Consider the following 15,217-nt stretch of genomic DNA (forward strand, 5'->3'; position numbering starts at 1 on the left):
AAAAACTGTCTGCAACTTGGATCTGATTAAAGTCTAAGTAAAAGCTTCTTCTAGTGACAGTGGCCGGATTCTTTTCTGTAGGCACAAGCAAGTGTCTCGGCAGCCAAAATGCTTAGATTGTTCAGGGTTTGCGCATGCATCTACAAGGCATTTCTCCGAGAAATCCAAAAGCTCGAATGAGAATTTTAAACATACATTGGTTACATGTTACAAAGGTGGCTAATAAACAATAGTCTGAAAACGTATGTTCCAAATAGGGAATTCATTCTGTAATTTAAAACAGGTTATGATGTCTCTAAAACTGCTGGATTGGCAGTAAAACAGTGGTTCTCAAACTTTTTCTTTCCACTCATATACCATCTTCAGAAATCCCTATGCCATAGGTGCTCTGTGATTAGTAAAGATTATTTAATGTGGTATGTGGGTGGAAAGAAAACGTTCGAAAACCACTTGCATTAAAACATCCGATTCAGTAACGCCCTTCATCTAAAGATTTGCCGTCCTGACCGAATGGCCGCTCCATGCGACTCCGGACCCATCAATCCGATTGAGTGCGAGTTGCCTCCTCAACTCCTTGGTTACTAAAGACGGACAATTCATCACCACGTGGATGGAGGTAACAACTGGAAAGTTGGCGTTTTAGCAGGATTACAAGTTATTTAAGCATTGGTCAGTGTCGTTTCTTTAATCTTTTACGGGGTGATTCAGGGACTATGGGCGGTTTAAATTAGTGACAGGATGGGTTTGGTAGCATCATTTCAATTAGACTTGTGGCAAACAGAGCAACCGCCTCTGGTTATTAAAACGACCTGTTGCGCTTTTGCCGAGTATTATTTGGCCATGTCCTATAATAGCTTCACGTGCTAGAAGATAAAAAGAGAAAGAAAAATAAGTTTGTCTGTGGGTTTGACATGGGATTACGATATTATGCGGAAATCAATAGTCCAAGCTGACATCAAAGTCGTAGAGGACAGTTATTTTTATTTGTCTACAAAGTTAATGCACAATGGTACTATAACACAGCTGCCAACAATTTAAGAGATTTTAAGCCTACTTATCAGGTTTCACTGCTAGCCAGAGAGTGCGCAAGAGGGCGATATTGATGTCAATAAGAGTTATAATATTGGTAACTTGTTTGGCCTAACCCTTTTCGCAGCAGGTAGGCTTCAGCCACCATTTGGGTTCTTCTTCGGTTCAGATTGTTGTCCTGTTCTCTACCACCAAGAAAAAAAAACTGTTTTTTTTTTATTTTAACGTGTATTAAATGTTCACCATGATATAACCAAGTGAAAACACCATTTCCCCCATCACCAATATTAATTTGTCTTGCTGACATTGATCAATAATTTCATTCTTATTTGTTAGATGAAAGATTCGCTTATTCTGCTCTGTGAAAACATTTTCTTTTCTGAGAGATGTTAACATTCGGTCTCTCCATTGAACCGGAGCACAAAAGAGCCAACATTTCAGAAAAAAAATCTTTTAATCTTCGTTTTAAATCTAGCATTTCACTGAGCTGCTTATGTTACGGTCACATTTTCTTACAGCAGGTACAGACACTGAACACTTGAATACAGTTCACTCATTATTTAGCTTGACAGGTCATCTTTTTCAGAGCAGAGCATGACGTCACTTTAATATGGCTTCAGGTCAAATACGTCTATAATAACGTAATATGAAAGGAAAGAATCATCAGGTTTCTTCGAGAAACAATCCAAGTTCTCAATATATTATCAAGTGACATATAGAAGCAAGCTTTCAGTGATGCGAGACATTTATTTCTATGCAGAACCCCAACAAAAACATAGTTGACATTACCAAAAGGTTCAAACTCTACAGCTTGCTTTACCACCCAATGACATTATGGCTATTCCACAATCAACTTTACCATACATTACTTGTCCTCTTGATACTAATGAAAGAAATTCTGATCTTCTATCCTGGACTTTCAGTTGCATAACCTTTATTGAGAAAGCAAACATCACTCTGAGGTTCATTATTGATGAATTAGCCATACAAATTCCAGAGGTTCAGAGCAGGTCAGAGGATGGGTATTCAGTGATGAACCTTTCTGCCATCCACCATGCACTGTCTGATGACATATTCCCTACACACCTGGATGAGTGCAGTTCCAACAACACTCAAAGTTTGACACCATATATCCCACAGCATTCTACTTCAATTCTGAGTTTTTATTCCTCTCACTACTAGAATGCTATGGCTGCAGTGTGAAGCATTTTTTTTTAAAATGCAGCTATTCATATGTTTTTACTGCTGCTTTTACAAGTCTTGAAAGGACTGTGGGGAATGGAAAGTTATTTAGCCAAGCAATAAAACAAAATGTGCGAATAAGCAAAGTGCATGATAGGAAAATGAGACATTGTGTCTCAGTGGCTGGTGGCAATAGAAAACTGGAATGTGCTCTGCTAACATGGATGAAGTCAGAGGGCAGAGGAAAACAGCAGCGAATATAGGTTTCCCTCCAAGAAACATACCATTTGCAATTGAAAATGCGCCAGTCCTTCATTGTCTTTGGGTCTCAGTTCAGGAACTTCACCTCAACATCCTTCACCAGAGGGACTACAGTGGATCAAGAAAGCACAAGCTTCTCAGTGGTAATTATTGATGGGTAAGAAATACTGTTCTTGAAGAAGAATCATGAAAATTGAATAAAACCTTTGGCCTTTAAAGTTCAAATGATTACTTGATCCGACATCAGTCACTAATTGAGGAGAGTTCCAAAACATTACCACCTCTGCCAAATTAAAATGTGTTCACTCAGCACTCCTGAAATGCTTAACTCCAGTTCCTAGACAATGCCCTCGAGCCCTGGGCTTCCTATACAACAGAAATAGTATTGGTCAATCCACGTTTTCAAATTGCATTACCACTTCATTTGTTTACAACTCTCTCCTCCCAAATTCCATGCCTTATTATAATCCACAAATGCAATGTATTCAACATTTTGTTGGTATTTGTTTGGAAGAGTAACCTAGAAGACAAAAATTAAACAAATTTAAAATATTTTTTTAAATTTAGGGATGGATGTCAACATATTCAATTTTAAAAACATGAAGGGATGGGAAGATTTACAATGGAACACTGGAAATGCAAAGTGGATCTCACTTAAGAGGATCATTTTTTTTTAAAAAGCTTGAGAACAGTCTGAAGGGTGACCATTAACAGAAAGAACAGTATTGATCAAATAGATACAAATGGATTTCCCCACTTCAGGAGAAGAGCAAAACTTAAAAAACACAAGTACAAGAAAGTCACCGTCCAATACAATAGGAATTAGGAAAACTTATGACTTTGTCCAGATTGGTGAGGCTTGGGGAATTGTCATTACAATAAGCTGAAGAGCTCCAATGCATTTATAGATGTAAGGGTTATGCAGCAGTGGAGAGTTGAAGATTGCATTGAGGACTTTGGAAGTTGGAGTGGAAGAAAAATTTCAAAGTTGATTTCTTGGATCGAATCATCTGCTTCATCACCTCAGTGAAGATTGGCAAGATCTTCTCCACCGCAATCTCCATCAGTACTGGAGAACTACAGGGCTGTGTTCTTAGCCCCCTGCTCTACTCATTTTATACTTACATCTGTGTGGCTTGGTACGATAACACCATTTACAAATTTGCTGATGGTACCATGGCAGTGGGTTGTATAAAGGAAAGGGATGAGTCAGCGTACAGTTTAGAGATTGAAAATTTGGCTGAATGGTGCATCAACAACAATCTTGCACTCAATGTCACAAAAAACAAGGAGCTGATTGTTGACTTCAGGAAAGGAAAGCCAGAGGTATATAATTATTGGGAGATCAGAGGAGGAGAGTGTGAGCAAATTTAGTTCTTGGGTACCCTCTTGTAGGTTATTTCCTGGACCCAACACACCAATGATATCTTGAAGCATGTCAGCACCTCTACTTCCTCAGGAGTTTGTGGAGGTTTGGTATAACATCAGAAACCCTGGCAAATTTCTACAGATATGTGGTGGCAAGTGTGCTCACCACATATGGGAACATCAATATCCCTGAGCATAAAGCCCTCCAAAATGTAATGGCACAGTCCAGGACATCACAGGCAAAACTCTCCTCACGATTGAGTGCATCTACAGAGAATGCTGCCATCGGAGAGCAGCAACAATCATCAAAGACCCTTACCACCCAGCACATGCTCTGTTCTCCCTGCAGCCACCAGGAAAGTTGCCACAAGACTGCATCACCAGGTTCAGGAACAGCTGCTACCCTTCCACTCTCAGACTCCTCAACAACAAATTCAATCAGAGACTCTTTTTACTTGTACACTTCATTGGTTTTCTTTTTGTTCTCTCAGTATTGGACAGTCAGTTTGTTAATATCTGTCATCTGTTTACAATTCTTTGTTTGTTTACCTGTTTACCCTAGGTACTGATCTTTTTTTTGCACTGCCAAATAGTGGTAATTCTGCCATGCCCGCAGGAAAAGGAATCTCAGGGTTGTATGTACTGTGACAATAAATCTGAAATCTTCGCTGACATTTTCCCGATACAATTGTTCAGCAATTGAATAAGTAATTTTCCACAAAGGCCAAAGGCCAGCAGGTGAATGCGAGGACACAACAGCTCCCGGGGATTTAAAAAAAAATATTTCACTCTGTTGTGAATATCGTCCCTTTGTACAGGAATTGCGCGGAATTATAGGCCATTGAGTGACTTATCCAAATGTCACTCGCAGGTCTCAACTGACTGGAGAGTTCCCAGGCCATAGATGTTATCTGGAGACTTTGGAATTGGGGAAGCCATCGTATTTTTAAAGGCCTCGCCAAATGATTTAGTCTGAGAATCCTCCCCCAGTCAACCTGGTATCACTGTCGAGCTACGGGGATGGACAGACCTGGTGAGAGGAAGTCCAAGTTATTAATAGATTACAATTGAATACAATAAAACCATTCACCTCTCTGGAAACACACCAGAAGCTTAGGCGTGTATGTTTGGAATCGGTAGTGATTTCATGTCACACCACACATTCGCTTAGGGAAAAACATAGAGACTGAATTCTTTCTTCTTCTTCTTCTTCTTTGGCTTGGCTTCGCAGACGAAGATTTCTGGAGGGGTAAATGTCCACGTCAGCTGCAGGCTCCTTTGTGGCTGACAAGTCCGAGAGACTGAATTCAAATACAGACAAACAGGCAATTTCGGCCCACGAATCCGTGCCGCCAAATTTTCACCCAATTAACCTACACTCCCGGTATGACTCGAACGGTGGGAGGAAACCGAGACCAGGGGAAAACCTACGCAGACACGGGAAGAAAGAACATAGAAACTCCTTTAAGAGGGCGGGGGATTCGAACTCCGCCCCGATGGCGAGCACTAACCGCTACCCCACCGTGTCTGAGTGCATAATAAAACAATACACTTGAAGTCTCTCCTTTCAACTCTCTCTTTCGAAAAGCAGATTTCAAGATATTCAAGAAAATACCTTTTTTTAAACGGGTCACGTAACTTATCGAAACACTTAATGCTATCACCTGCAATCACGCTGAAAGTTGTCCTCAGGGGTTCAATCTTTCTCTCGACCTAAATGTTGTCTGACCCACAGAGTGTTTCCAGCTTTATTTCACTTAAATTACCCGCTCCCCACATGTTCCACTCAGAGCGACAATAGCAGAACGGGGAGGCTCCATCGCGCAGAGAGCAGGTGGAATGAGCCGCCTTGTTGAGTTCGGTGACACCTGCAACCGTGAACATTGCTCACTCGCCCTAATACTCCGAATCCATATTTTAGTCGACTTATAACCTGTCTTTTCGACACATTTTTAGTCTGGTGGCACGATTCTTTCTCCGGTAAAGAAGGGAGATCACATCGCAGGGCTCTTTGAAGACGTCGAAGGCCATGTGAAACTGGAGAGCGAGCAAAAGAAAATCCAATGTCGCCAAGACAATGGAAGGTGTTGGGCTTGGTGTTTAAAGATCACTCATCCTACCAACCCATAGTTCCCTTACACAGGTGCGGACCAGGCGACCTATCGTTGACTTGCGACATGAGATGTCTTTATTGTTAGCCGAGGGGATCCCTGCCTTACTCAACCCAACTCGCCCGGCCCATCCATGCAAACATTAAATCCACGAGAGACTGAGACGGGGAGGACCATCTTTCCCAAAAGGGATGTGGAGGCCGAGCGTTTATATGTATTCCCATAGATTATTGCACCAGAGAAATGTAAAACAATAAAAACATTCGACCGGGAAAGGTGAGATCAACCATCAGATTAGTTCTGATCTATTTAAATAGTGGTTCAGACCAGAAGGACCGTATCTATTCGTTTCTACTAAGTTGCTAAAATTCGACTTTTTTTATATGGAACATTGGAATGTTACGTGAACAGAAGCAAACCCCTAATTGAGAACAAGTGTCCGGCGATAAAATGTTTGGAGCGGGGACAGACGAGGAATTTAATATTTCCTCCTTCTCCCCTCTTTCTGCAGACTTTCGTGTTTCTCACAGGAGACTTCACCAGGAATGCGTGTTGGAAAAAAAAATGGTGTCATTTGGGTTCGAGAATAATGATACAACGAGTTATTATATCATCAACATACATATGCCCAAAATTCTTATTTGCTACTGCAAAACCGGTACTTTGTAATAAAACAAATCCAACGGTGCACATTAAATTACCGCAGGAAACAGATCATAAATATAAAAGATAGATATTCACAAGATTTAACAAGCATCCTTTTAATAATGTAGGCAGGTCTTTTCGTGATGTCAAAGTGGTTATGGATAGGGCAGCAAAAGGAGGTTGAAGAGCTCAGTGGCCATTTGAAGAAACTATTCTTGATCCTGGAGAGGATAGACTAGGCTTCTGTTGCCTTTTCCACGAATACAGCAGTGAGAAGAGGTTGTGATCAGGGTGTGGGAATCCTTTATAATGTTGTCTGCCTTCTTGAGGGGCCTCTTCACCCACATGTCTTCAATGGACGGGGAGGTCAGAACCCGGGATGAATTGACCTGGCTCTGTTTGCTACCCTCTGCGTTCTCGGGCAGTCATTAGGGCCGTGATGCAACCAGTTGCAACAATATGAACGGATCACTTTTTGCCGAAAGGGGAAGTCACGTGATGGAGTAGTGAGGGGTAAGAAAATACCAGCCCTCTCCAGAAAAGTTTTTAAAAAGTAAAGAAAAAGCAAAGCCACAAACACAGAAACCATAACAAATTAAAAAATAAAAGTGTGGAGAATATGGCAGCAAAGAAAGAAAAACCAAACACAACAGAAAAGAAGAAGGAAAGACGTCAGAAGAGAAATGTGAAGGCCTTACCTGTCCGAGGAGGCCCGCCGTGGAGAGAGAAGCCCGCTCCCTGAGGTCAGTGGAAACCCCGAACACAGAACTACAAAGATGGCCCACGGAGCCAAACCAAAGTGCGCAACTGCGTATGCGCGAATTAACGCGCATGCGTGATGCACAAGACAATTACAACACCGAAGGGAGGGGGGAACCAGCTGAAGAGTAAATCTCCACAGCTGAAACAGACAAGTAGAACACGACAGCAAGACTCTCAACAGGAAAACATAGAAAATAACAGGAACAAGAAGGAAGAGAATAAAAATAGGAAATCAGAGAAACAACAGATGACCAACCCAGAGGAAGAAGACCAACACCAAGACACCTTTAATAAAAATAATGAAAACAAAAATACCCAACAAAATAAAATAAACAACCCAACAAGAAAACCAGAAGAGACAGAGGTGAAGGACACAGATCCTGGAGTGGACTCAGAAGAAGAGGAGGGAGAACATCAAACTCTACACAGAGAAATGGAAGATGAAGGGAAGAGACAGTACATGGATATTTTTTTTTAAGAATATATGGAAACAGTAAAAGAATGGCAGACACAAGAATTCAGTGAAATAAAAAGAAGAATAAAAGGTACAGAAGAAAAAGTGAATAGATTAGAGCTGGTCATGACAGAAATAGGAAAAAGAGTAGACAAGGTGGAAGAACGAGAAACAGCCATAGAAATGGAGGTAGATGACTTTAAAAAGAAATTAGAAGAATCTGATAAAAAAGTTAAAGAAACACAGGAGCTGTTAGCTCAGAAGATAGATATAATGGAAAACTATAATAGAAGAAACAATATAAAGATAGTGGGCCTTAAGGAAGATGAAGAAGGCAAAAATATGAAAGAATTTATAAAAGAATGGATCCCGAGGGTCCTAGGAATGCCAGAAATACAGGAAGAAATGGAAATAGAAAGGGCACACAGAACATTAGCCCCTAAACCACAACCACAACAAAAACCAAGATCCATTCTAGTAAAATTCCTAAAATATACGACAAGAGAAAATATATTGGAGAAGGCAATGAAAAAAATAAGAGAAGACAAAAAAACCACTGGAATACAAAGGTCAAAAATTTTTTTTTCTATCCAGACATAAGTTTTGAACTCCTGAAGAAGAGGAAGGAGTTTAACGCAGCAAAAACGACCCTATGGAAAAAAGGTTATAAATTTATGTTAAAATATCCAGCAGTGCTTAAAATAGTTATCCCGGGGCAGCAAAGCAAACTGTTCTCGGATCCGGAAAAAGCACGAAAATTTGCAGAACGCCTACAAAACAGACAGAGAGATGAAGAGATATAACAAGAACAAAAATGACAACAAACTATATATATAAAGAAGAAGAAAGTATAAGTAAGAACTAAGAAGAGAAAGAAAGGGGAGAAAGGAAGTAAGGAGGGAATTAAGAGAGTGAGCTTTGTTATATATGAAGATTAAAATCTTTTCTGGGGGGGCTGGGTGGGGAAGAATAACAGTCACTGTGAAATCAGTTGATGCTTGCGAGCAGGTTCGCAAATCCAAATGGAGAGGGGAGATGTGGTTGCCCAACAAGGGACAAAGGGCAACTCAGAGAGGGGAGGGACTATTGGGGTTAACGGGATTTTAGATATGGGAATAGTGGAAATATTTTATGTTTTAGAAATGTTGTCTTACAATGTGTTCAAAAAAAGAAAACAGAAATGGATAAGAAGGGAAGGTGGTGATGAGGAAATGGAAAGGAAAGATAAACAAAGTATGAAATGGCCATGTTGAACTATATGACTTTAAATATTAACGGAATACATAACCAAATCAAAAGGAAGAAGCTGTTAAATTTACTGAAGAAAGAAAAAATTGATATAGCATTCATGCAAGAAACACATCTAACTGAAGTGGAACACAAGAAATTAAAGAGAGATTGGATAGGACATGTAACAGCAGCATCATATAATTCAAAAGCCAGAGGAGTAGCTATATTAATCAATAAAAATGTACCAATCAAAATAGAAGAGGAAATAATAGATCCAGCAGGGAGATATGTAATAATAAAATGTCAGGTATATTCAGAATTTTGGAATTTACTCAATGCATATGTACCTAATTTACGCAAGATATATTTTTAAAGATCGCAGATACGCAAGGGAATATACTAATAGGAGGGGATTTTAACCTTAATTTGGACTCAAACATGGATAAAACTGGAAAAAAGATTAACAGAAAAAACAAAGTTACCAAATTTATAATTAAATCGATGCAGGAAATGCAACTTTTGGGTATATGGAGGAAACAACACCCAAAGGAAAAGGAATATTCATATTATTCGGGTAGACATAAAACATACTCAAGGATAGACCTATTCCTGTTATCAGCCCACATTCAAGGAAGAGTTAAGAAAATGGAATATAAAGCTAGATTGTTATCAGATCACTCACCCCTGTTATTGGCAATAGAGCTAGAGGACATCCCACCAAGAATGTATAGATGGAGATTAAACTCCATGCTACTTAAAAGACAGGATTTTAGAGAATTCATTGAGCGACAAATTAAAATGTACTTTGAAATAAATACGGAATCAGTGAAAAATAAATTTATACTATGGGATGCAATGAAAGCATTCATCAGAGGACAGATGTAACTAAGATGAAGAAGGACTACAATCGAGAAATAGAACAGTTGGAAAGGGAAATAACAAATACAGAAAAAGAATTAGCAATAAAGGAAGATACAACTAAAAGAAGAGAGTTAACAGACAAGAAAATAAAATATGAAATACTACAAACATATAAGGTGGAGAAGAACATAATGAAGACAAAACAGAAATATTATGAGCTAGGAGAAAAAAACGCACAAAATACTAGCATGCCAGCTTAAGACAGAACAAACTAAAAGAACGGTATTGGCATCAAGGAAAAAGGACAAACAAATTACATATAACCCAACGGAGATCAATGAAAACTTCAGGGAATTCTAAGAACAACTATATCAAACTGAAAACGAAGAGAAAGAGACAAAATAGATGAATTTCTAACTAAAATTGAACAACCGAAATTACAAACAGAGGAGCAAAATAAATTAATAAAACCATTTGAAATAGAAGAAATACAGGAGATATTAAAAAAAAACGAACAATAAAACACCGGGAGAGGATGGCTTACCAATAAAATTCTATAAAACATTTACAGACTTATTAATTCCTCCTCTCCTGGAAGTAATGAACCAGATTGAAAAAAACACAAATCATACCAGATTCATGCAAAACAGCAATAACTACAGTAATACCAAAGACGGGGTAAGATCCACTAACACCAGCATCGTATAGACCAATATCTCTACTTAACTCAAATTATAAGATAATAGCTAAACTATTAGCAAACAGATTGGCCGACTGTATACCAAAAATAGTAAAACTAGACCAAACTGGATTTATTAAAAAAAGACGAACAATGGACAATATCTGTAAATTCATTAACTTAATCCATGCAGTACAAGGAAACAAAACTCCAACAGTAGAGGTTGCTTTAGACACAGAGAAAGCCTTTGACAGAGTAGAATGGAATTATTTATTCAAAGTACTACAAAAATTCAACCTACCAGAGAAATATATTAACTGGATTAAAGCATTATATAAGGGACCATTGGCAAAAGTGACAGTAAATGGATATATATCAAACCAATTTAAATTAAGCAGATCAACAAGGCAGGGATGTCCACTATCTCCCTCACTGTTCGCATTAGCTATAGAACCACTAGCAGAACTGATAAGAACAGAAAATAAAATACGAGGGATAAAAATAAAAGAGAAGAAATATAAAATCAGTCTATTTGCAGGTGACGTTATAATATACTTAACAGAACCAGAAATATCAATAAAATAATTACATAAGAAATTGAAGGAATATGGAGAAGTATCGGGGTACAAGATTAACGCAAATAAAAGTGAAGCTATGCCAATGAATAATGCGAATTTCACAAAGTTTAAGAAAGAATCACCATTTAGATGGCAAACACAAGCAATTTGTTACCTAGGTATACAACTAAATAATAATCTTGGCCATCTATATAAACTAAATTATCAGCCATTAATGAAAAAATTACAAGACGACTTAGAGCACTGGAAAGACTTACCACTAACACTGATAGGAAGGATAAACTGTATTAAAATGAACATCTTCCCAAGGATACAATACCTATTTCAATCATTACCAATTCATCTAACAGAGAAATTCTTCAAGGAGCTAAAGAAAATAACAAGGAAATTCTTATGGAAAGGGGGAGAAACCGAGGATAGCACTAGATAAATTAACAGAATGGTACAAACAAGGGGGCTTACAACTACCAAACTTTAAGAATTATTAAGATATCTATCAGATTTTTATCAAACAAGGGAAAAACCTGATTCGACCAGATTAGAGCTAGATAAAATAGAGGAGAAAGTACCTGAACATATACTATATAAGTGGAATGAAAAATTGGTGCAATGTAGGAATTCACCAGTATTGCACCATCTGCTCAACATTTGGAAGAAGATTTAAGTAGAAAGGAATAAAATTAATTATCAACTACCAAAATTAATATTGACACAAAATCAACTATTCCCTTTCACAATAAATCACCTTTCCTTCAGAGAATGGGAGAGAAAAGGGATCAAAAGAATAGAAAATTGTTTTTCGGGAAATAAATTATTATCTTTTGAACAAATGAAGGACAAATATAATATAACTCACGATACAAGGTTTGCATACCACCAACTGAAAACCTACTTGAAGGACAAATTGGAAAACAGTCTGAGGTTACCAGAAGGAAGCAATTTTGAATATGTGATTAAGGACACATGATAATTAAAAAATTTATAACAAACATGTACATCAAACTGCAAGAAAAGGAGAACGAGGAAACAAACTGTAAACCTAAACAAAAATGGGAACAAGATCTAAACATAAAGATAAAGAATGAAACATGGGAAAAGCTATGCTCCGGAACTATGAGAAATACAATAAACACGAGGTTACACATGATACAATGTAATTGGTTATACAGGCTATACATCACACCCCAAAAGTTAAATAAATGGGACCCAACAGTATCAGACAGATGTTTTCGCTGTAAAAAGGAAACGGGAACAACAATACATGCAATTTGGACATGTGAGAAAGTGGAAAAATTTTGGGAATTTAAACCAGATATTAAATAAAAATCACAAAAAGCAATATACCAAAAAACCCAGAGATCTTCCTTCTAAGTAATATAAGAAATAAAGAATTTGGACTCGATTTGGATGGAGCACAAAAACAATTTATTATGATAGCCCTAGTTGTAGCAAAAAAATGTATTAAGTCAACCTGGAAATTAGAAGACAACTTGAGAATACAACAATGGTACATAGAAATAAATAAATGCATTCCATTAGAAAAAATAACATATAATTTAAGAAATAACATCGCAATATTCAAACAAATATGGGAACCATACATGAAATACAATAGAGAAATCCTACCATGGACCTCCACCACCTAAAATGACAGAAGGAGAAGACAACGAAATGAACTGACTCAATATATAAAAGTAAAAGACAAAAATTTCTTGTTTATTTTTATTAAGTGATGACATTGTTTAACAGGTTTAATGTATCTTATAGATTGAACTTTGAATAAATGGGAAGGGGGGAGAAGGAGGGAGGGGGGAAAAAGGGGAGAAAATGACACTGTATATATTCAAAAGAAAAATGTCTGTATGTATTTTGGTCAGTATGGTTCATAGTGTGAAAAATATTTTTTTTTAAAAAAAGATAATTTTTTGCCTAAGGATTTCAATCACTCCCCCCACACCTCCCCCAGAAATAGAGGAAATACTCAGCGGGTCAGAGAGAGAAACTGACTTAATATTTCTGACCCTTGAATCAGTTTGTTAGATATAAGAATTCCAAAACTGTTACTTGCTGCAACATTAACAGAAATCCTGACGTTTGGCTTTGACGGAATGTAAGCGGCGACTACTAGAGAGTTGCATTTACTGTCCAGGGTATTGAGGTTGCAAACTCCGGTTGGGGCAGATGCTCGCAGAGGTTGTGGCTGCTCTCTCGGCGTCATCTGTTTGGTGGATACAGCCGGATCATCTCGGCAGAACATCTTTCTTTCTTCTTTGGACATGGGAAGCGGAATCACCAATAACTCCGCTCGTCGACAAAAATCACTTGAGGTGTCCTGGTCTCCGAGCATGGTAGCGACTTCTTAAAAGCTAAGCGGACATGTACTGCAAAAAAGAAATAGCAATTCGTGTTATTTCAGGTCCTCGGAACAATTTGGCGTTAAACGTGAACATGGTTTGGTTGGGCATTGGCAGGTTTAGACTTGGGAAAGACGAGGTAGTATGGTCACCATCATGGAGGCAATCTCTGCGGGCCAGCGACAGAAACTGGGGGCAAGGACAAAGGTTGACTGTCGAGAGAGGCGAAAACAAACCTCAGCTCGCATGAGCAAAATGATCGGGGGTGAGAACGTCACGAAGGAGAAGCATTCATTTTGCAGGGTGACCCTGACTGATCTCACAATGGTTGGACAGCGCCTGAAAGTAGTGGCCACAGAAAGCATGCCCGGCATCAAACCAAAATCACATGTTGCAGCCGGTGTACCCAATCCCCTGACTGATGAAGCCAAGTGGGCCAATTTTTTCACCACCCTGTCCACCTGCATCACCAGTTTCATGAAACTCTAGACATGTACCCCACCTCCCCCTGCCCCCCAATTCTCTTGTTATATTATAGAGGATTGCTAATGATATCTCCTCCTGGTTCTGGGATGAGATCTCAAGTACCAGTCTAGTCTTGTCTTTTCTTAATACACAAGCTCGTAAGAGGTCTGGCACCACCACAGAGGAACAAGGAGTTCCCCAAACATACAAATACATGGGTTTGTACACTCCAACGCAATCTGATGGGGTAACCAATTGTGGAAAACAATATCCCATCAGCATTCAGCTATGCAATGTTGCAATACCAGAATACATGTTGCATCATATTGTGGAAAATCACAAGAGATGTGTTCTCCTCCCCTCAGGTATTTTTATAGTTTTGGTTCCCCTATTTCTTGTATGTCAGATAATATCAGAGAAATCAGGGCTAGTAGCATGTAATCAGCTGGACTGTCATTGCCAAGCCACAGACATTCCAGTGTCTCCCACTGCCCTAGATATCTGCAACCATTCAGGCATTTCTCCACAAGGCACATGGCACATGCAAGCATTAATCCAGTTGTATTAATCAACATCAGTCTAGACTTGACAGTCCCTTACTTCCACACTATAATACTCTCCAGGGCTCCACCACTTACTGGGTACGTCCTGTTCTGGTTTAATCTACAAAACTGAAAAACCTTACATTTGTCCAAGTTAAAGTCCTCTGCCATTTCTTGTCCCAGTTTCTCATGTATCTAGATCTGTCGTGTTGCCGTAAAACAACAAATTTTGTGACATTTTCCTGATAATAAATTCTGATTCTGATTCTGATCCTGTTATAATCTATGGGGACATTCTTTGTCCACCATCTCACCAATTTTGATGACATCGGCAAACATGTCTGTTTCTTCAATTCAACACTAAATACATTTAGTTTCTTTACCCAATTATTGCAATACCAAATTATTGCCAAGGCTGAAAAAGAATAAATGAGCAAACAGCAGTTGCCTACTGCCCATGTGTTTGATTTATAATTCTATAATAGTGAAATGAATGCATATAATGTACATAATTGTATTTATATAATGATTATAAATAATGTAAGCTATATACTGAGCTATTTTTTCACCTATGATACTTTCAACTTTATTTGTGCTTTGAAATATGAACAAACTAATCCTTTTTATTTTCTTCTTTTTTTATTTCCATTTCCTGATATGCTGGAATTGTGTAGCTAAAAGTGTTGCCATCCTCCA

General features: G+C 38.4%; 1 long non-coding RNA gene across 1 annotated transcript in view; it reads right to left on the reverse strand.

The window, feature by feature from the left end:
- Positions 1-12,876: 12,876 nt before the first annotated feature.
- The window catches only part of LOC138743027 (uncharacterized), a 39,405-nt gene continuing 37,064 nt past the window's right edge, over positions 12,877-15,217 (reverse strand). The window contains exon 3 of the long non-coding RNA XR_011344605.1: positions 12,877-13,541. This is a non-coding gene — a long non-coding RNA (uncharacterized lncRNA). The remainder of the gene's footprint in view (positions 13,542-15,217) is intronic.

The sequence above is a fragment of the Narcine bancroftii genome, chromosome 9, assembly GCF_036971445.1.
Source record: "Narcine bancroftii isolate sNarBan1 chromosome 9, sNarBan1.hap1, whole genome shotgun sequence".
Taxonomy (NCBI): domain Eukaryota; kingdom Metazoa; phylum Chordata; class Chondrichthyes; order Torpediniformes; family Narcinidae; genus Narcine; species Narcine bancroftii.